The following is a 22,187-nucleotide window of genomic DNA, read 5'->3' on the forward strand; positions in this document are numbered from 1 at the left end:
TAGTTTTGTGTTGTTTTTGTTTGTTTGTTTGTTTTTGAGACAGGGTCTCTTTATGTAACAACAGCCCTAGCTATCCTGGAACTCGCTTCTAGACCAGTCTGGTCTCGAACTCACAGAGATCCGCCTGCCTCTGCCTCAAGTGCTGGGATTAAAGGTGAAGGCAGCTCCCTCCTCCTGGCTGTTAAATGGTTCTTTATTTAGGACATCTTAAAGGGGGTGGGCAGAGCAGGAAGGACTAAAGAAAGCTCAGCACAAAGGCACCTGTCGCTCTCCCAGAGGACCAAAGTTCAGTTCCCAGCATCCAAGTCAGGTGGCTCCCATGACATGTCAGATAACCCCACCTCCAGGGGAAGATGCTGCCTCTGACCTCTGCTGGAACTTGCACTAATGTGTGCATCCCCACACATGAGCACATAACCCACTCACACATACATACATATAATGTAAAATTATAAAAATAAATCTTAAAAGAAAAAGAGGGAGGCCTACATTTGAATGCTGTTGAAGGGTTGATTTTTCTCTCTCTGATGAGTTGCACTGTGTGGAGAGGCCCCAGGGCTGTTAAGAGGTAGTGTGTGTGTGTGTGTGTGTGTGTACCTGGTATGCATGTGTGGTGGGGACTGGTGAAAGGGCAGGGGTTTGTAGGGAACAGCCCCTCTAAACCCTCCCTTCCAGCTCCCTTTGAAGGACACTCTGGTTTGGCCCTTGCTTCTGACCTGGGGCAGGGGTGAAGGGTCTCCACCAGGCACACCTGGCTGAGCAGTGTGCTTTTCAGGGGAGGGTGTCATTGCACTCTCAGGAGGATGCAGCCCGGATTCTGGGCAGTTGAGTTGATTTGGAGGGTTCAGGTCAGATCTGGGAGGGAGGGCGAAGAAGAGGAGGTAGAAAGGGGAGAAGGAAGCCAGGATGTGTGCATGTGTGTGCGCGCGTGGGGGGGTGAGAACAAAAGGCACCATTTTGCTGGCTCTGCTCTGAAAAAGGAGCCCATCAGCTCCATTTACTGGGTCTCAATAGCTGAGGCTCAAAGCACAGCCGCCTGTGGGCCAACTTCTGCCTCTGCTGGGATGCGCACTTCCCAGCAGGACAGTGAAAGGGCAGAAGAGGCCATCGAGGAGGCAACTCCGGAAAGAGAGGGAGAGGAACTGAGGCTGGGAGGGGGGGCGGGGGGGGGGGGGAGAGACAGAGAGAGAGAGGGAGGGAGGGAAGGAGGGAGGGAGGGAAGGGAGAGAGAGGGAGGGAGGAAAAGAGGAAGAGACGGGGAGAGAGGGAGCAGGGTTGGTGGAGGGAGGGCATGGGGTGGGAAGGAACAGAGCAGAAAGGAGTCTGGTGGGGGAGGGGAGGGAAAAGAAAGGGGTAAAGCCCCTTGCTGACACGGGGCATAACTTAATTTTCACGGTGCTGGGACGGCTGTATCGTGTAATCTGCCATGGCACGCCGTTAAAGCTTCAATGACTTTACTGACCCAGAAGGGAGACTCAGACCGTGGAGCCGCTTTTGAAAAGAAGTGGTGATCTTTCACGATTTATGAGCTTGTCTTAAAGAAACAGACTCCGCTCACTTTAAATTAATCACCCTTTCCAGGGTGCATAGAAATGGGGGTCTCAGGGCTGCACGCTGGGAAGGCCCTGGTGCGCCTGGGCTGCATGACCCTGCTGGAGGTGGAGGATGGAGGAGGACGGGGAGGGGGACATCGGCACTGGAGGACAACGGTGGAGGAAGAGTGTGGAGAAGAGGCTCTGAGCTTTGGGGGCTTCCCCACCCCAGCACGGGGCTCCGCCGCCAGGCTAGACTGGGACCCTTGCATCAAGCCCTTCGGGGCGCCTGGGGAGGTCAGACCAGGAGAACTGACAGGTGGTGGGAGAGGGGCCTGTGTGTGTGGCGGGGAAGGGCTTTATCCACGTTCCTGCACTTGCAGCCATTGTGCGAAAAGAGAAAAGAAAGCAGGGGAAATATAAGGCGTTTCACACCCTAAGGAAATATGAGACCTCCCGAGTGAGTGAAACTCTGAAAGGAGAAGGGGGGGTGGTATTACCAAGCCTTTTGATCCGCCCTCATTTTCCATATTTCAGAGAACAAAAGGTGAAAACCTCATCCTAATGTGCATCCACTTCCCTTTTAAACGTTGGCAAGGACAAATTCCCGGGCTGGGGGGAGAAAGACGTGTTGGAGAGCTGACAAGCTGATGGTCCTAAAATTATTAGTCACAGTGTCCTAAAGAAAGATCTCCGACCAGAAACCCTTTGTAAATGGATACAACCAATAGAGCACAGGGTCGCATTATCTTTAAGGCCCCTTAACCAAAGCAAGCATTTTTCTCGCTGGCACACTTCACCTCTGCACCGGACAAATGAGCCCAAGGTGAGGAGTCCCTGGCTGTCCCGTCCTCTCTTTGGGACTGTCCTTTGTGCCATTTTATGTCCCCGTGGCCCTGAGCTTTAACACTTGGGAGCCTTTTGTGTTTCCGAGGCCTCACCAGCAGCTGGTTAAATGGAGCTACCTTTGAACTGGTCTCACTGTATGGAGGCCGCTCCATCTCCTGAACACCAATGAATGTAAGCAGGGGAAAAATAGGAGTTGGCTCAAAAGAATTTCCTAGGAGAGCAGACAGAGTAAGCCGACAGACGGGTTCTCAGTGGTTTTCATAAAAACGCGTGTTGAGCATCCCTAATCCAACATGACAGCTATAATTCTGGGACATTTCAGATTTGCAATATCTGGATTAAGGATGTCCAGCTGGGAAAGTCTAGACGAAGATTCCAAAATGGGAAAAAGTCATCTGAAGATGTTTGTTCCAGACCCTCAGATAAAGGGCGTCTCCTGTCTCAGTTCAGGGCTGTGACCCAGGCAGTCTTGCCTAGAATAATGGTGTTGGTCCAGAGACCCAGATGCTTAAGAAAATAAAAGATGCAGGCCAAGCCTCCACCTGACCTTGTGGGATGCTGAGACATGGCCCACATAGCATTCAAAGCAGCGCCTTTCCCTAAGGGTCCCCAGAAAGGCTACAGGCTTGGAAGATGTTGTCCTACGAGGTACCCATCAGTTCATGTCTGATGATTGGCAGGCTACAAACACAAGCTGAGTCCTGGCAGGATGCTACTCCTACATGGCATGGCAAAGAAGGTGGCTATGGCGGTGACCCACCCAACTTGGGTCTGACAGAGCATCACACTTGACTTAACACAGTAAGGTCCTTGCCCAACTCCAGTACACTGGGATGGGGCCCGAGCTGAAATCAATTACAAAACCGTTGTAAACCACTATTGCTATACATATTGTGTGACATAATGTCAATCATTTCAAAATGAACATTTCAGTGGCGTCTACTGCTTTCACAATACTGTGTAACCATGACACCCATCTAGACGGAGAGCCTTCCTAACTCAAACATAAAGTTCTGTGCCCACTGGTAAGTGTCGTCTTCCTGTCCAGGTTCCCTAGCTCTGTTTCTGGCAGGTGCTGGCCTCACTAACTCTATGGACCTGCCTGTTAGGGATATTTCCTGTAGGCAGGGTCATATCACGTGCGGCCTTTTGTGCCAGGTCTGGCACACATGTTCATAAGATGGTCACTTCTTCTGGGTAATCACAGCGGCTCCTCTAAGGTAGATTGGGTATTCTGTTTCTCCCTAAAAACTTCAGATTCCATTATTACCAAACTACTTTACAACATCAATAACAAAACATTCATAACTTCTTTCCCCTCACAATCTGATAGTAACAACCCGAATGTCTTTGAAGTCTCACAATTTCTGGACCTGTATCAATTTCTCTAGCTGTAATGTCAAAATGAGCTACATACCTGAATCTTTTTTCTGGTTCCTGCCTTTCCCTTCATACAGACACCAATTCCATGAGCTTTCTCCTTCACCACCACAGCCATCCCCTGTCATCTTCCAAAAGTGTTCCTAGCTCCCTCATTTTTTGATATTGCCATTCTAAATATTTTCATTCACAAAATTGCTTGAGTATTTTACATTATTTGTCTTTCATTAGGATAGATTTCCAGGTGGTATTCTTGAGACAAAAGCATTGTTTTTAAGGAAACAAAACCTACATTGTTTCTCATTAATGAAATTCATGTTTGTTCCAATCATGCTCTTAAAGAACATTGGACAGTCTGGGAAATAAAGACCAGCTCACAGCTCCAATCATGCTCTTAAAGAACGTTGGACAGTCTGGGAAATAAAGACCAGCTCACAGCAGTTTCAGCATCGTGCATGTGGGGGGGAGGGCAGGAGGGGTGTAGGGTGTGCATGTGACTTGTCAGTGTTCACAATTTGTCTTGTGATGTATGCACTTTCTCCTACGTCCACAGTATGATGTTCTCACTATAACCTCTTCTGGGATCGAAATGAAATGGTGGAGGTGAGGTTTCCCAGCAGGATGACCTGTACTAGGGGAACCTACCAGCCACGAAAGAGATTTGCCATGTTTCCATGTACCTGCCGTCTTCTAGTGAGGTCACAGGCTGCAGCCATCCCAGCCCAGTAAGGATGCTTTCCTGGCATGACAGCTTTGAGTCTTTTTATGACATCATTAAGTTCACCGAAGAGTTGTGGGAGAGGGCAGAGCTGATGCTGCAAGAAGCCATTCATGAGACTCCAGTGATGGGTGAAATGGAGGGAAGGTGAGGCCACAGAGGAACAGCATCAGGGATTCATACTGCCATTCAAGGGACCCTCAGGACCTGCGCCACTGAACAAGCCGAACTGAATGTTATGAGAAGCTCTTATTATAGGAAGGCCATGGTGAAGTCCTTTAAACCAAGTGTACTTGCTGAACTAAGGCTCCTTGACAGTGCACAGTGCTTGACTTAATGAGGGACCAACAGAGGCATCCACCAGTTACAATTTTGTTTTGGTAGGGATGAAATGCAGATAAGGGAGGCTGCTGTTCAGCAGGTATGCTTTAAGACTTTATTCTGAAATGCATGGCCAGCAATCGCAGGCCGTGTTCATCAGGTAAGATGCCAATTAAAGCATTTCAAGTCTATCTGCTTCAGGCCAGAGTTTCCAGAATTATCATGGGGACCTTAGATGTTGTGGTGTGGAATTCAGTTTCACAGGTTTCTCGAATCTAGAGGTAAACTAGATGACGCCGAACTCTGACTCCCATGCGGGCCTCCCCTTCCAGCCATTCGGCGCTTCTGCAGTGGGCTTCTTCTGTCTCTTGATTTCCTTCTCCACAGACAGTTTGTTTACACTAATGGATTACAGTGGCGATGGCTCAGGCCCCATTCTATTGATAGCGTTGGCAGTTGATAGCATCTTGATTGGCACATCATCAATAAAATAATATTTCCTTACACAGATAATTTATAATTGCCTGAGAACACAAATCAGATTGATTTTGGAAAAAGACAGAACTCATCTTTATAAACCATCAAAATTTTATTTTAGAAATTAATTTTGTAACTGATAATATATACTGACATAAAACATAGCACTTTACTCCAGATAATCTTTGTCTCATTTTATTATAGTTAAACAAAGAAAAAGCTTTTTAATGGCCTAAGACAATCTGTTTGTCTCATTTTGTTATAGCTAAACAAAGAAAAAGCTTTTTAATGGCCTAAGACAATACTGTAACAGAGTATCACACCCTGGGCAGTTTAGGAAGAACGTAATTGACCTCTAGTAGTGTTGGAAATGGACAAATCCAGGTGCTAGACTCCTGTGAAGTCTGTTCCTGACTACACAAGGGGGAGACGCTCAGAGGGAAGAGTCCTTCTGTAAAGGCCCCATCATGAGAGCACCTGGTCCCTGCATACTCTGTCCCCCTTACTCTGACTATGCCGACCACTCTTGAACTCACGACACAGAAAGGCCTTTGTTAGGTTTAACATCCTCATGAGCACGGTTTTCAAAGTTCTGCTAAGCAAGCTACAGGAAGCTGACAGGAATCCTCCCTGGGTCACCTGTCCCTCTTCCTGTCCCAGGCCCGTTTCAGAGCACTGGCCTCACTTGTTGTCCTGAGATAGTTGAGATGACGGTGATGGGCTCCGAACCCCCAGCTCTAGAGGAGAAGCCAGTGTGAACGGAGCAGGTGCCCCACTGCTCACACCCATGCTGGGCCTCTCTCCCCCAACCCCCATTTGGGGAGAGTTTGCTATGCTATCCACAAAAGTCACTGCATTCGCGACCAGGAAATGCCACCCTCACCCCAGCACATCTGGAAACTGTTTTAAAATGAAGATTTTGTTATTCAGGTATGGCCACACATGGCCGGGCAGGAAGCAAGGGACTGGGGCCAGGTTCATTCTTTTTACAGTAATTAGCTCTTTCAGGAACTGAGAAAGTTCTAACTAGAATTGAACCAATCCCATTTCAGAAGACCAAATTACCTCCCATCTGGCCCCATCCCTTCAAGAATCCAGCACCACACTGGGACAAAATCTGCAGGAGTGAACATCGGGAGATACTCAAGCCACAGTGCCTTGTGACTCTTGACTATAACGTAACAACCACGCCTGTGTTCCAGTCACATCACAGAGCGAAGCTGGCAAGAAGAAAGAGAAGTGTCTTTAGTCTAAGGCCAATCCTAAAAGGTGATGTTGGTCAACCACGGTCAAGACCCGCATGAAGATCCCCTGTCACTGACTCTGATCTGCAACGGAGTAGCTCCCAGGCACAGTGTGTGTGACCCAAGGCATCCTGCATCCCTGTTGCCACCATTAGAAGGGGCGCTGGTTCTAAGTTCCCATAAGAATATAGCTTGATGGACCAACCTAGGTGTCTACCACAGAATAAATAAATCAAATGTGCTTTATATACGCAGTAGATTTTGAAAAGCTTTTTAAAGGTTTCTTTATTTTATTTTATGTGTGTGCTTTGTCTCCAGGTATGTGTGAGAAACACAGGCATGACTGGTTACCTTGTTCATCAGAAGACATTACCCCCCCCCCCAAAACAAGAGTTAAGCATGGTCATGAGCCACCACATGAGTGCTGGGATCTAAACACAGGTCTTCTGCAAGAGCCACAAGTGCCCTTGACTGCTGGGCCATCTCTCAATCCTCACAATGGAGGTTTTTTTTTTTAAACATTAAGAAGAATTAAATTATGTCATTTGCAGAAAATAAATTGATGTAACTGGAGATAGATTAAGAGAAGTGGGCCAGTCTTGGAAAGACAAATATGTTTCCTCTCATTTTTGGTTTCTGGATTTTGGGTAGCTATATATCACCCTGTCTTTGTATATGCAAGCAGAAGGAAGCCTCGCTGAGGGACACGGGGACAAACTAGAGGGGGAGGGAGAATAAAGGGACAGAGGCAAAGGAGCATGTGTTCAAGATACAATTTGACAAAGCAAAGCAAAGGAGAAAAAGAATGTAGCCTGCTCCTCACACCTAAGACCCCAGGTGAGAATCCCAGTCACACGATGTGAACCCCAGTGACTATCACCACAAACAACTGAGTTTGGGGTGCTCCATTACATAGCAATGGAGAAAAATAAAGATTAAGCTCCAGCCTCCTTCAGCAAAGTGCTCCGAATTGTATCATAGCACCCAGAAAGTAAGTTCACTGTGGGAGAACTGGTGGCAGTGAGTCCCAGCACAGAAGAAGTCGGTGTGCTCTGAGGTCGGCCATGAAGATAAGAGCTAGATCTGGGTGTTTACCTTAGGAGTCCCTCTGTGCTCGCCACAGGGATACTTTTAGCTTGGAGGTTGAAGGGCATGTATTGTGGGCAAAAACACGAGAGGGCTCAAGGAACATCTTGGAGTCAGGCTGTGATGGAGCAGTCTACCAGCAAGGGCTGCATTCCCAGTCCTCTCTGAACAAGTGAGCAAGAGCTCTTTGCGTCGGACAGTTCCTAGTCAGTTCACACCTTCAATGGACATCTTTCCATATCACAACAGAGTGAATTATTCTGAGTGCAGCGGGCGGTTGTGAAATATGGGGACCCATGAGATCTAGAGCCTCCTGAAAAGTCACTGGGACCTGGGAGCTCATCCTCATTAATTGGTCAATGCCGCCTGGTGGCTTTAATCAAGTCAGACTGGATTTGGCTGTGAAATAACGAACTGTTTTACATGACCCTGGAGTCCTCTTGAATCCTCCGCGTGCTCTGCTGGCCATGCTACAGTGTCCACGGTTTCAATGAGGATGTCTCCATAGGCTCGTATGTTTGAACACTTGGTCCTCAATGTTCAATTCTCTGTGGAGAGAATTAGGAGGCAGTCTGGTTGGAGGAGGTGTGCCTCTGGTATGGGCTTTGAGATCTCAAAAGACTTGGGTTCCCAGTTGGCTCTCTCACCTCCAGCTTTTGGATCTAGGCATGAGCTCTTACCCATCATGCCTCTGCCGACCCATGCTTGTTCTGGCTTCACTCACGGCAACAGCAGGGCAAATCAAGCGGCAAGAAGGAGGCCAGGTGAGAGAAAGACCAGCAGCCCCCCTTTCCTCGTGCTCCTGGGCTATCACAGTACATCGCCCACATTCTGGGTGAATCTTTCCACGTCAATTGAGGCAATTGAGAGAATTCCCCAATTGAGTCCTCCTGTTCAGTCTTTAGAAACAGTGGCTAGTTGACATCTGAGACCAGGCCGCCTCTGTGTCATATTTTCGCTTGCCAGAAAAACAGTATTTACACACAACGATACACAGAAAATAATGTCAGGGGATTTCTTCTTCATTTTGTTTTGAATTGATTTGTGAGGTCTTGTATGTGGGTGTGCATGAGCGCTTGGATAACCCCAGATGCCAAGCCTCAGGATTCTCAAGCCATTTGTTTGCTTGTTTGTTTTCTGAGGTACCCACAGGTTCGGAACTCACTGAAAAGGGCAATGAGTCCCTGGGATCTGTCTGTCTGTCTCTGCCTCCCTAATGCTGGAATTGTTAGCACATATCACCCTCACTTTTTCTATGTGTGTTCTGGGGCTCAACTCACACTTGCATCGCAGGGACATACTAAATGGGCTACTTCCCCAAGCTTCAAATTGAGTCTTCATTTTTTTTTTCTCACATATATCCCATGAAAATCGTTTTCTTTCATCAAAGAACCCAGGGGCTGTTATTATCCAGGCATCAGTTGTACGCTGTGACCAAGCTGCTTACCATTTTAAAAGCACTCCTAGTCAGAAAATAATTGCAGATATGCAATGAAGACAGATTCAGACAGAAATAAACCTCTGAATGGGTCACAGTATGTTTAAAAAAATGTATATAGGTTTGAGAGAGAGAAGGAAAAGAGTAGAGAAAAAATAAAACAAAATCTTTAAAGAGACAGAATATAGACAGGCATAGATTAAATGAGTGAAGAAAAATAAGCCATGTAAGGATGGGATATACACAGAGAGCCTGGATTATATACATTATTATGATTATGTTTTCTTTGAATTTTTTGACTGTAAATGACCTAAGTACAAAGAGATATTAGATTCTGAGGGCTTCTCAGATAAACTAACATATATATTTTTAAAGTATCCTGACTTCAAAATTTGGGTCTAAGGATATGTTGCTTTGGAAAAGATGTTCTGCTTTTGTTTCCACAGAGGATGACAACCTGTGGATTCCTTCCAGATTAATGTGGTTTGATGGACCAAGACCCTGAAAGGTCTCCGTGAACCCCCAAATACTTCACGCAACAAAAAGCAGGAAGCTGCCAAAGGCGACAGATGCCTCAGAACCTTAATGGTAAACCACGAGCCTCATGGTAAAACATAAAATAATAGAAATGGGTTAATTTAAGATGCAAGAGCTAGCTAGAAATACGCTTAGGCTTTTGGCCAAACAGTATTGCAATTAATATAATTTCTGTATAATTATTTTGTTTGCTGGGAACAAACAAGCAGCCTCTGCCCACAACCTAATGGGACTTGAAGTCAAAGTCTATTGGGAAAATCCAAGGTACAAATAGGACAAAAATGTGATCAAAATTCACAAGCCAGAAGTGTGGAAGAATTGGTAGAAACTTCAGAGCTGCATACCTGGGGTTAACTAGTAAGAAAATGACCATGGAGATAGGCTAGGAGCTGGCTTACTACAGTCACACAGGATTTGTGGACCACATTGGCGTTCTATTGGCTGGTTGATGAGCCATGGGGATCAGTGTGGCCGAGAAGAACAATGAAGTCAAAGTAAGTACTTGTCTTGGGTTGGATTCCCCTGAAGATACACTCTGGACATGAAGGAGGCTTATTGAGAGCATCTTTAAGTGCCACAGTGAACGTAGGAGACAGGGACACAGCCCAGCCTTGTCCAGGTTTAAGGCAGGGAAGCTGGACTTTCTTTTTGCATCTGCAGAGAGTATAGATGGCTTTGAGGGGGGGCCTAAGTCTGACATTTGACTTGTGCCAAAAGCAAGGATAAAAGGAAAACCCAGAATGATGGCAGGAACCAATACCTCTATCCGGAGGGAGCTTGGGTGACATTTGATGTGGCATCTTGCAGGAAGCCAGCAGACATGGTTTGGGAACTGCGGGCTTTGCTGCCAACATAGTATACTATTATCTCAAGCACTGACAACCCTATTAGCAGTGTTGGAGGCGGAAGTGAATGGCCATACCTGTTAGTGTGCATGCCCATAGTGCCTGCTCTCTCTCTCCTTAATAGCCTACCTGGATTGGGAGTAGTAGGTAGTTTGAGGAGGTGCAGTATTTGAACTGTGCACTTTGCTGAGTTAGCAGGACTGGGGAGTATGTCTCCACTGGTGAGGAATAAAGAACAGAAGATGAGAGACCAAGAGTGGCCACCTATCATGGATCCGTTGGGTGAAGGTCATCCTTCATTTCCCAGGCCCCTCTGATACAAATGTGCTTTACATCGGGACCCTTGAGAACAGGAGGTCTTTCTACAGAGATGCCTCTGCTTTGTATGCCCCCCAACACACACAGACAACACATGCACACAAGTACATCACTGTCTCACATGTCCTTAATTGTACAGATCTCCTCCTGCTCAAGGTTCTGACGAACGGTAAGTTATTTGTTCAGAAAGATTTTACGGCACTCATAAAATGTCAATTACAGTTTTAAAATAACCCGTAGGTTTTCTGTAACTCGATGTGCCATCTTGGTTCCCAGAGGGCATATTAAATTCAAGTAGCAATAACTAATCATTTAAGTGATACATAAATAACAGAGATGGAGCGCCGTTAAGAGTTAATAGTCTCCCACACACTCCATAGAGGTTGAGGCTACACTCAATTAAAGTGACCCTGGGAGGGGGGTGCAGGGGCCAAACTGCGCCCAGTCGTTTTGTTGAAGGTATTCAACCCACACACATTCACTTCCTTCTTTATGTCTCCTCCTTTCAGCAGAGCAGGCTCTCTGCAGCCCCTGGTCCAGAGAACAATCACGGTACAGTCTTGGAGGACAGAAAGAAAACTGGGGCCATAAATATGTTAAATGGGTGCGTGGGTTTAAGTGGCTTTGTAAATGAAACACGGAGGAAACCTCAGACTAATGAATGAATATGTGGCGGCAGGAAAGCCGGGTTGGGGGGAGGCAGCCTCTTTGCGGGGTGAGGACACAATCCATGGGAGATAACTCCTTTTCTTCCCCAGGAAGGAGAGCTTACTTATTTTGAAAACATTTTTCAAGATCTAAATCACAGTGGTTTGATGGAAAAATATCTGATGAGATTGAACATACACAAACATTTGAAACAAAACGAAACAAAACTCCTCTTTAAATGGTAGTTTCTCTGATTGGGGCCCCAGAGAAGGATTTTTAAAAGTGTTATCCTTGTATTTGGAGAAAGAAACAATTATTCAAAAGAGGGCAAATTTATCCTCTGGATGTATTCACAGAGCATTGGAATGTGTTGATGTTTTCCTGGTGCAAGGCAAATTCCACATCGATAAATTCCACTTAGATAACTTTTAGTTTTAGACAGGGAGAAGCTGTATGCTGTGGCTTTCCCGTGTGTTCTAAAATGCTCCGATCTGTTTCAAGAATAGAAGATCTTTATCTTTTGATGCATTTGTATTAGCTTATGTATTTATTTGGGAAGTTAGAGGCTGCTCACATGTGTCAAGCAGCCCATTGTGAATCTGCGAAAGTTTTCTTGATCCTGCCCTGTAAGGGCAGCTAAGCTAGGCCAGCACTTTGAAAAGCAGCCCTGAATTTGGAGGATACTCTTCTGTAAGAGCTAACTGGAGACCAAGGACCAAACAAACCACAGCAGAGAAGAAAATGGATAAAAGGCAGGATAGGGATGGGAGGGTGAGAGGAGGGGAGTGAGGGAGGAAAGGGAGCAGCAGAGAAGAGGGGATAGAAAGAGGGAGAAAAGGAAAGAGGAAGGGTAGCATGGTGTGAATGGGCAGAGTAGACAAAGTCATGGGGGGGGAACCCCAAAGCAATAGAAGAATAGCAAAGTAATGCTTCCAGTTTGTCCCTGACTTCCTTGTTTAAGTAATAAATTAAACAGTCTAGCTAATTCAATGTTAAAATACTAAAGTAAGCAGCCTAAGCCTCTTGTCATTGAGCTGGTTCAACGACTTTAGCTCCAACGATTATAAAAACAAACAAACAAAATCCCTTCTAAGTCCTATCTACACTGACTCAGCCAAACTCACTCTATTTCCACTGCATATTAAGCTACAGAATCACCAAATTATAATCCTTAAACAGAATTCATAAATGGCATTTACTCTTCTGTAAGTTTTGCTGAATATCATAGAAAAGACAGAAGATTAAGGTGTTTTTTTTTTTTCAAAGAATCTGCAAGTAAAAACTTTAACAGGTCTTTTTAACTTTTTTTTTTCCCTTTGGAGACAAACTCTTTATGTATCCCTGGATGTCCTAGAACTCACTATTGTAAACTGGGGTGACCTTGAACTTATAAATGTCCTCCTGCCTTTGACTCCCAAGTGCTAGAATTAAAGGCACATGACATCATTACCCTTTTTAATTTTGAAAACTATTTTATTTATTCTTATTTCAAGTGGGGGCATACATGCACGTGGGTCCTACATGGATGCTGGAGGATAGCTCGTTCTCTCTTTCCAGCCTGGGAGTTCTTGAAATTGATTCAGGTTGTCTGGCTTAGACGTGAGCACCTTAGGCCACTGAGCTACAACCCAGAGTCTGAGACTTTCGCAGTTAAGGAGGAGATGCTCAGGTGGACCCTTACTAGCAGATCAAAGCAAAGAGATGGAGAAGGAGAGATGCCACGGGACAAAACCCGTGGCTGTGAGCAAGGAGCAAGACCCACAGTATAAAAGGAGAACTCTCACAGGATCGAAGAGGAAGGCAGCTTTTCTCTCTTGTATCAGCACCCATCCCCACAAACCGCCAAAGAACTTCTGCTTCATGCCTGCACCAGCTGCATGGTGTCCTCAGAACACCCTGTGGCTCTCCCAGCAGGGGCTGAGAGCTACTGTACACCAGAGAAGGAGCAGGAAGGAACCAGCGATGCCTGGAGGCTGAGAAGGAGAGAGAGCAGAGGATAATTAGATCATGCACAGAAGGGAATTTCAGGGAGAGATGGAAATATTATAAAAATAGTGTAGCAGCAGCTCTACAACTCAGTACACTTACACAAACCATTGACTTGTACAGTTACTATGCATACATTTTATCTGTACATTATAATTCATTTTGAAAACAGGTCTACCAAACCAAGGTTATAATTCAAGGCCATCACAGATTATATTCTTTTTTATAAAACATCACCCCCCAGCAAATATTTAAGAGTGTTCCTCAACCTGACAGGGTCACAACTGCCTCCCATATTTCACGAAGCATGAGATTTGTTAATTAGAGTTTTCATTTACTTAATTTTAGTAGAGACGCAATTGTAGAGAAATATTTCATGAGCTGGAGGGGAAAATGGTGTTGTAGTTGCATGGGAACTAGAAGTCATTAGCAAATTTTCTACATGGAGCCTCAGTGGGCAGTTGTGAGGTCCATGGCAGTCCAGAGGGACACCCAGCTCCAGACACCAGCCTCTACTCAGCTTCAATGGTCACCACCATGGCAGAGAGTTGGGGCGTTGTTGCCAGATTTTGTCCAAAAGAAGCTTAGAACAATCTTCTTCAGAAATCTTGCATGTTGGCTTAGATTTTTAAAACAAACCACAGTGTGGTCCAAGGAAAATAGGATCAATTCCGCTGATGGACTGTAATCTTGTACCTTCTGAACTGTGGTCAAAACCTCACAATTCAGCACTTAAGTACATTCCCAAGACTTTATGTTGGCTAATATTAACTTCCCCTAACTTTTTATAGCTTCTGAAGCCGGAAGTTGGGAAAAGGGGTCAGGGCCTGACAAACCCACTCTCCCTTTCTCTGTAAATGGAGACTGTGTATTGGTTTCCCAGCTGCCCAGACCTGAATAATCACACAGAAACTATATTAATTACAACACTGTTTGGCCAATAGCTTAGGTGTATACCTACCTGGTTCTTATATCTTAAATTAACCCATTTCTATTAATTTGTGTATTACTATGAGGCTGTGGCTTACCAAAAAGCTTCCAGTGGCATCTTTCTTCTTTGGCAGCTGTATGGCATTTCCTTGACTTCTCTCTCTCTTTCTTCAGATTTCCTACCTGGCTTTACTCTGCTAAGCCACTGACCAAAACAGCTTTATTCATTAACCAATTAACCAATAAAAGCAACACATATACAAAAGGACCTCCCACATGATCCCTCCCCCCCTCACCTTGCTCTAGTTCTCTCATTGGCTCACTCTTGTTCTCTCTCCTGGCCTCACCACGCTCCCTAGCATCCTACCAAATGTATATCACAGACACTACTAAGTTTAATTAAAACAGTGAAATCCTGTGTGCGCAAACAGGGCTTTGAAGACTAGCTCAGCTGCAAACACCACCCAGCAGGTGGGATAAAGCCTGGACTCAAGCCAGGGTTATGAGGATTACCAGGAAGTGGCATTGGCTCTGTGGGTTTTCTTTAGCTGGATCTGGTTTATAAGGAAGTAAAACTAAGAAGGTTTGTAATATAATGCCATTTTCTTTGTGAAATATGGAAGAAACTAGATGTCTTCTCTCCAATACTCTCTTCTTGCTCAAACACACAGAGCTAAGCTTCATTCTCTCTGGCATCTGACTGTAGAGTATAAACAATAATATGGACACTTTTCCCAGAGCTGACCACATAAGTCCCTGGCAGGGCCATCCCCCACAGCCATTTTCTTGCTACGTATGTGGAGGTTCCATATTGAAATTGAGAAGAACTCAAATCCCTGAGTCATATTTTGGAGGAGAGTCCTGGGACAGATGAAAAAGAACATTATGAAACAACATTACGCTTGTGGGAGTTAAAGGCAATTTGTCACGTCAGTGAGCACAATGCTTCATTTTTTTTTTATTTTCGAGACAGGGTTTCTCTGTAGCTTTTTGGTTCCTGTCCTGGAACTAGCTCTTGTAGACCAGGCTGGCCTCGAACTCACAAAGATCTGCCTGCCTCTGCCTCCCGAGTGCTGGGATTAAAGGCATGCGCCACCACCGCCCGGCACAATGCTTCATTTTTAGAGTGGGTCTGGGAAAACCTGTTTATGCTTGCAGGTGCCTCATGTTCTAATGAAATTAATAACCCCAGATTCTCGAGGAATTGCTCACCTTCAATAAACAAAGTTTTGTCACATACTATGTAGTTGAGTGCTCACAACAAACTCTGCCAGGGTCTCCTCCTCCTTGGTACAGAGGAGAGAAGGGTCAAATCTCAAATGCAGTGCAAGGAGTCCCCATCTAGATAGACTACAAGACTTCTTTTCTTCCTGTGCTGCCCAAAGAGGCAGGGAGGACTTAAGTGTCAGAAGATTTTCTTGCATTCATATTTTGATTTAATTTACTTGGTGTCTATGCCCAGTCTTTGCTCTTATGCTGATGATAGTCATTTTTTCTTTAACTAGTCTTCTATAAGAAGAGAGAGGTTATGCAACTTCTGTCCCATAGGACAGGCACATAGATAGAAACTGGAATTCTTAGAATACAATATATCTTTTGGTAAGGCATGGAACTACTCAGAATTTTCCCCAAAAGGACAAAATGAACTACTATAGAATTTTAAGTAATATTAGCCTACTTTTGTTACAGTTTCTTTCTCAATTGGTATTGAACAAAAATCTCTAATTTTGGAAAAATTAAAAAATGTTCACTATCAGGCAGCAGACATAAACATTAGACAAAATGAAACATGAGACATGGAGTTTCTTGGAGTGCTTCCAAACTTACCTTCTAGAGTGTTACCCTCATCTAACCAACTTCATCCAATCACCCAGGGCCATACTTTCTATTAAACCAGAACTTTCTTTGAATGAGGAAAGTTGAAGGTATTCTAACTGTGAACAAACAGGAAACCCTCTCCTGCTGTTTCTTAGACAAGCGATCTTCCAGTACCAGTCAGCCAGCCTGTGCCCCTGAAAATGGTGCCTGGTGGGGGAACAGAAAGGTGGTGGTGTGGACCAGAGCTCTAACCACTAGACCCTCTGTACTCGGTGATGAGCGGAAGGTGGAACGCACTGGAATGCGGACATTTCCTACAGCATCTCCAGCACTCCAGCACTCCCCTGAGGATGGGGACTGTGAGGGGCTGGGCACTGTGTGCCTGTGCAAGTATCCTACTTTAATCAAAACAGGCAGTCTTTGGTCATAAGATAAACAGTGCAATTATGATAATAAAGGCTTAATTGTGATGCAGACTGACTTTAAGGAGAGAAAGAGATTTTCCTATTCTTGTGCCTTTCCTGGAGTTTGAACAGACTGCCTGTTGCACATTTGTTGGCTGCAGCAGCTGTTGGTATGACCCAGACTGTAGCGGTAGCAACAATATGTAACGGGAAGTGTTTCTTGACAGTGTTTGTTAAATTCCATACTTGTGCCAGAGAACATGCTGGATGCTATCAGGAGGGTTAGACCACAAGATAATTAATATTATAAATGGGCCTCAATGATGTAGGAGCTCTCTCAGCTCAGGTATCTCTCACGGTCTGTGTAGTGGGCAGCCCTGTGCCCTATGCTGTGTTTAGCGTCTTAAGAGCTCTCTTGAGCCAATATTGTCTACTTGCCCTGGTTGTGATATCCTCAAAAGGTCTCCATTCTGGCCAGTTGTTTGTTTGGCCTAGCACAAAATGGAAACATAGGCCTTCTGTTCCCATGGGGGTCAGATAGTCCCCTTCCTTCGTACCCTGAGGTGTCTCTCTTTTGGTGTCGCGTGCATGCAGATGTGTTGAAGTCAGATTTCTCAGGCTTTATCTTGACCTCTGGGAGACTTCATGCTCCCCGTCTGTTTCCGCCAGGCCCACGGTATGCGTGTCTAGTTAGCCAGATAAAAAGCGTGAGCGTGAGCACTCTCTCTCAAAGCCATGTTCCTCCTCCTCCTCCTCCTCTTATTGAGCTACGATTACTGAAATACATGCAAATTGGACATGCATTACTGGAGAAACCAGAGGAAGAGGCTGGTAATTTTCGCGGGACAGAAGGTTCAAACCCAGGGCAGCTCCCCAGAGCTTCCTCATTTGAATAGCTCCTGCTGTGAACGTCCTCCGCATTCCCTGCCCCCCAGATTTCTGCTGGGCACCAGCCAGAACTCAGAGGTATGACCTTAAGCGTGATGCTAAGCCAGCATTCTTGTTCCCATCCTAAGGATCCCGGCTCATGAATTCAGACGTTAGAAGAGTCAAGAGCACCGGCTTTCTCCTGTGGACCATTTCTGAACACCAGTTTGGTGATGCTGTCATGGCTGGATTTGTGATTTCATGCTTCGGAACCTCCCCGTTTGAGGCAGGGTCCCCTTCAGAGCTGAGGAAGGCAGTGGGTCTTTGTCTGAGGTCACTGATTCCTGGCAACAGACCCTTCGGTTTGGGCTAGCTTTCTGCTGGAGGTCTGCCAAGCCTCACACCGAGAAAACGGCGGCATTTAATTGGGGAGGGGGCAACTTTCTTTACAAGAAAGAGTCGGGGAAATGAAAAAAAATTAATTCATGACTATGTAATAGGTGTAAAACACTTTAACTGTGTGGAGGTTGTCATTCGACAAAATAGAAAGCAAAGAAAAGAAAAGCTGTCTTCTTATTAGACCACAGTGCGGCTATCTTGACCACTCCGGGCCTTGGCAGCCAAAGGCAACTAAAATGGAAGCGAAAAAGCCATTGCAATAAACCTCTGAGCTTTGCCCTATTAAAAATGTCAGACTCATAAATCACAACCTTAATGACCGAGGAGGGAGGAGATCAATAAGTTTGGGGAAGCCGTCTATAGAGGAGTCATATGGTGTTATTTGACACAAGATCACCAAGGCGGCTGACATCTCCAAGCAAGCCACAGGTCAACATGAAGATCCTCATTAGAATAAGAAGGTTGAGTTAATTTTTAGGAGTTTTGGAGTAAGGGCTTCTAATTTTAGGCAATAATTGGTCTTTCAAGTTGTATTTTGTGTTTAATCATAAACAAATTTGTTTTCCAAGCTGTTTCTTTTTTATTTTAGGAATCTTCAAACTGCAGCTTAAAAAAAAAGGGAATTTCACCAGTTTTATTAGCCAGAGTATTTAAAAACCATCCTTAAATTTGGCAACTATTTAATATGTGGAAACAGCAGGAAGTCAAATCAAACAAAAGGCTAAAACTGACTGCTAAGGTCATGGATGTAAGAATGAGAATAATGTATCAATAGTTCTGTGGCTTCTGTCCCAGGATCAAACTGTCAAGCTCAGAGAAAAATGGATGCCGTGAAATAAATAATCTAGGGCTTAGAATTCCCCTCGTAGCTTTTCCTTCTCTCTTCTTCACGTCTTCGCATCTCTGAATTACAGCAGTGGTCACAAACCTTCTCCCCAGGAGAGAGAAAAAGGAAAAAAACCCCGCATTTTATAAGCTATTGATTTTAGCAGAAAGTTTCCAAATTGCCTTACTTAATGAGTTACACTTTCCAATCACAAAAGACATAAACGAGACACTGTGGTAGCCAACGAAAGGAGGTCTTTTGAGGTCTTGGTGAAATCGCTTTTTTTTTTTTTTTAAAGCAAGGACCGAAGACCACTTCTGATGCTCATTCTAAAAGAAATATTTTAAGCAAACCATAAAAGTGGGCTTGACCCTTCCCTGAGCCTATCGTAAATCAATTGTTAAAGGAAGGGTAGAAACTGGGGAGGAGGTCAGAGGTGGCAGAGAGGCCACAGGGAAAGGACAGTGTGAGAAAACAGGGTGAAAACCAGAGGGGAAATAAGGCGATCAGGGCTGAGGAGAATCACGCATTCAGAGCCTTGGGTCATGTCGCTCCTGACTGAGGACAGACAAATGAAAGTATGAAATCTCCCAAACCTAACGCAAAGGGCTGACCCAATTATAAAGCCCTTCACAGCCGTACTCAGACAAGAGTTTGGCCAGAAGCAGACACCAATAGGTCCTGAAGAAAGCCCGCTGCGAAGATAGGGAAGCTGACGTTAGTTCCTTAAGTTTCCTGGGAAGACAGACTTAAAATATCCAGGAGGGATAGAAGCAAACCCTGCAGGTGTGCTATCTTACAGAGTCCATTTTTGTCTCATTCTCGGACGCTGACATGTTTTTAATATCTTGCCAAGCTTGTCCTTACACACATGCCAGAAACACTTTATAACACCCTTTCTCAAAGAGAAAAACAGTAGAATGTGGAGTTAGCTTGTTGATTAACAATAATTTAAAAAGACCCTGCTTTTACATTAAAAAAGTACTGTTAAGTTTAAACATCTAGTCATTTGTGTCCTCTGAGTGGACACAAGTTTGAACCTTAGACAATTATCACGATTCACATTGAAATGAAGCCAGCTGGATTGATTTGTAACAACACAATTTATTTGGTAATAATGACATTCTCGAGTTGAGCCAGCAAAACAAAGGTTGATTTATTCCCTAATAACAAAGACAAATGGCCCTTCTGCTAGCCTCTTCCTTACACGCTGGGTGAAGGGCCAGGTTGCCAGTTGACTTCCCTGTCTCTTCCTCCGCGCTGCAGGACAATTCTAGACTAACAACAGACAACAGTGTGTATGATGCTTTCAAATCTGGAAGACACATGGCTGTCCTCTGGACTCGGTCCAGAGAAGTCCTAGCTCCTGGTGACTAACTGAAAGGCCAGAGAGTCAGCTGCTCCGAGCTATTGTCTAACTGTGGATTGGAGCATTATCTAAGGACTGTGCATCCACAGGCCAGTGGGAGTGATTGGTGGATGAAAGGGACTAAAGACTCCTTTACGGAAGACGCAGAGACCCACCAAGCCCTTCAAAACAAGATCCTGTGCTCAAGGGTGCCATGCGACCCACAGAGACTCTTCTAGCAGTGTCCCTGGTGAGCCACAGGAGGCTCGACAATGCTGAGAGTCAGTGGAGAAGCAGGGGATCCCCTGAAACAAAACTACGGAGCGTGTGGCTTCCTGGCTGAGCTGGCCTCAGGTGACCATGGCTCCCATTTTCGCAGCCAGCTTTGCCCTGAGAGTCAGCAGTCTCCTTTCTAACTGTGGCTCTCTCTCCCCGAGAGCTGTCAGGGCACTTGGCTTGCCTCTCTCCCACATACCATTCTGCTTTTCAAAATTAATTGACATGAGAAGAGCTTGAATCAGAAGCCACCACTTGGGTAATTAAACCCCAAGACCTCATTTGCTTGCGATTATAATGTGATACAACTCTTCACTTAATGAAACAGAACAGCTGCCTTTCCTGGCTTAGAAACAAGGCCAGGAAGATCTGCCTTCCCCCGCCGCGTGGAAGCTGCTGTGTGACTCAGGTGGGAGAGGTCTCTCTGACAGTGTGTGGTCATGGCAACAGACCCGGAACCGGAAAAGCCCACTCTCTTGCTGCGTGGTAGTCCCAGGTGGTCATAAGGACAATGCCAGAGCAGGCTGAAAACACGTGGCTACCCTGGTCACCTGACTTTTGAGTGTCACAATTTTCTCCGGGTAGACCCCAAGAACGGACACCTGTTGAATGTCAACAGTGCAAGCAGTGAGCCCAGTGATGAAACAAATGAAGGACGGAGAAAATGGCAGCCTCTGCAGGAGAAGGGAATAAACGAGGGGGAGAAGAAAAGGGGGGAGAACAAGGAGAAAATTAGATCGAAAAAGAAAAGAGAGATGGAAAGAGAGAGAAAGGTCTAATTCCAGCTCCACTGCAGAGAACACTTCAAAACAAAAGAAACAAAAGTATCAAAAAAAGGGGAGGGGGGGAAGGACCTAACTAATGGTCCTGAATTCACCAAAAAGTAAACGAGTCTTTGTCCTAACTCAGGAAATTGAGGAATTCAATTCCACAATTATTTTGGCCTTCCTTGGAATTGTTGTATAATTATACCTCTTCCATATAGACATTTCTTGCATGCTGGATCCTTTACCTCCCTCTGGCCTCTTGTTACTTGACAGCCATACCCCAAGAATAGATGTCTGCACACGCAATGCATATCCTTTGGGATATCTGTGTTTCTGTGTGTTTGGCTAACATGGTCATTCATGAGTCAATTATAAGATGGTTTTACTTAGGCAAACAAACGTTCCACACAGCAGCTACCGAGTCCTGCCCACCTTCCCGTGATGGAGCCAGGTCTGTGGGGTGACTCACACACTGGGTAATATATAAAGTGAGTTCTTCGCTGCTGATTTTACATCTCTAGGCTTAAAACAAATCATCCAAGGGCGGCGGAACGCGGCCTGAACGCCGGGCGGCGGAACGCGGCCGGAGGACGCCCAGCGCAGCCGGCGGGGAACCACTGGGACCAGAGCGGCAGCAGAGGACACAGGCTGCTGGCGGCGGGAACCGTCCCAGCAGCAGAAGCAGGCTGCAGGGACCGCGCGCAACACCAAGAACAGATCGCCCCACTACAATTAAACCAAAGAGGTAGGCCTTCGGTTGGGGAGGTCCCTGGCAAAGGAGGAGCCGGGTCCTATTCCTGAAGACCTTTCTGAGGGGTGAGAGGGATCTTGGCCCCCGGCAGGAACCAGGAAACAGAGCAAGGGCATTTTGTAAGAGGAGCCCCTGGCCAGCAGGGGAACCTGAACCAGTTTTAAAAGACCCCTTAGATAGCATCGATAGGAGGAGATGGGCAGGCGCCAAGGAAAGAATTCACCCAATAATCTGAAAAGCAACATGAAAACACCAGAACCCAACGATCTTACAACAGAAGGTCTCCAACACCATAACACAGAAGAAGTGGAAAAAATTGACTTTATGAAAGCTGTAGAGTCCCTTAAACAACATGTGAAAAATGCCCTTATAGAAATGGATGAGAAGTATAACCAAAAATTTGAAGAAATGAGTAAATACGT

At 45.5% G+C, this 22,187-nt stretch overlaps 1 pseudogene; it reads left to right on the plus strand.

The window, feature by feature from the left end:
- The first annotated feature begins 1,592 nt into the window (after window positions 1-1,592).
- Window positions 1,593-21,105, plus strand: LOC142848552 (uncharacterized; annotated as a pseudogene).
- Window positions 21,106-22,187: the final 1,082 nt, after the last annotated feature.

This window comes from Microtus pennsylvanicus, chromosome 4, assembly GCF_037038515.1.
Source record: "Microtus pennsylvanicus isolate mMicPen1 chromosome 4, mMicPen1.hap1, whole genome shotgun sequence".
Lineage (NCBI taxonomy): Eukaryota > Metazoa > Chordata > Mammalia > Rodentia > Cricetidae > Microtus > Microtus pennsylvanicus.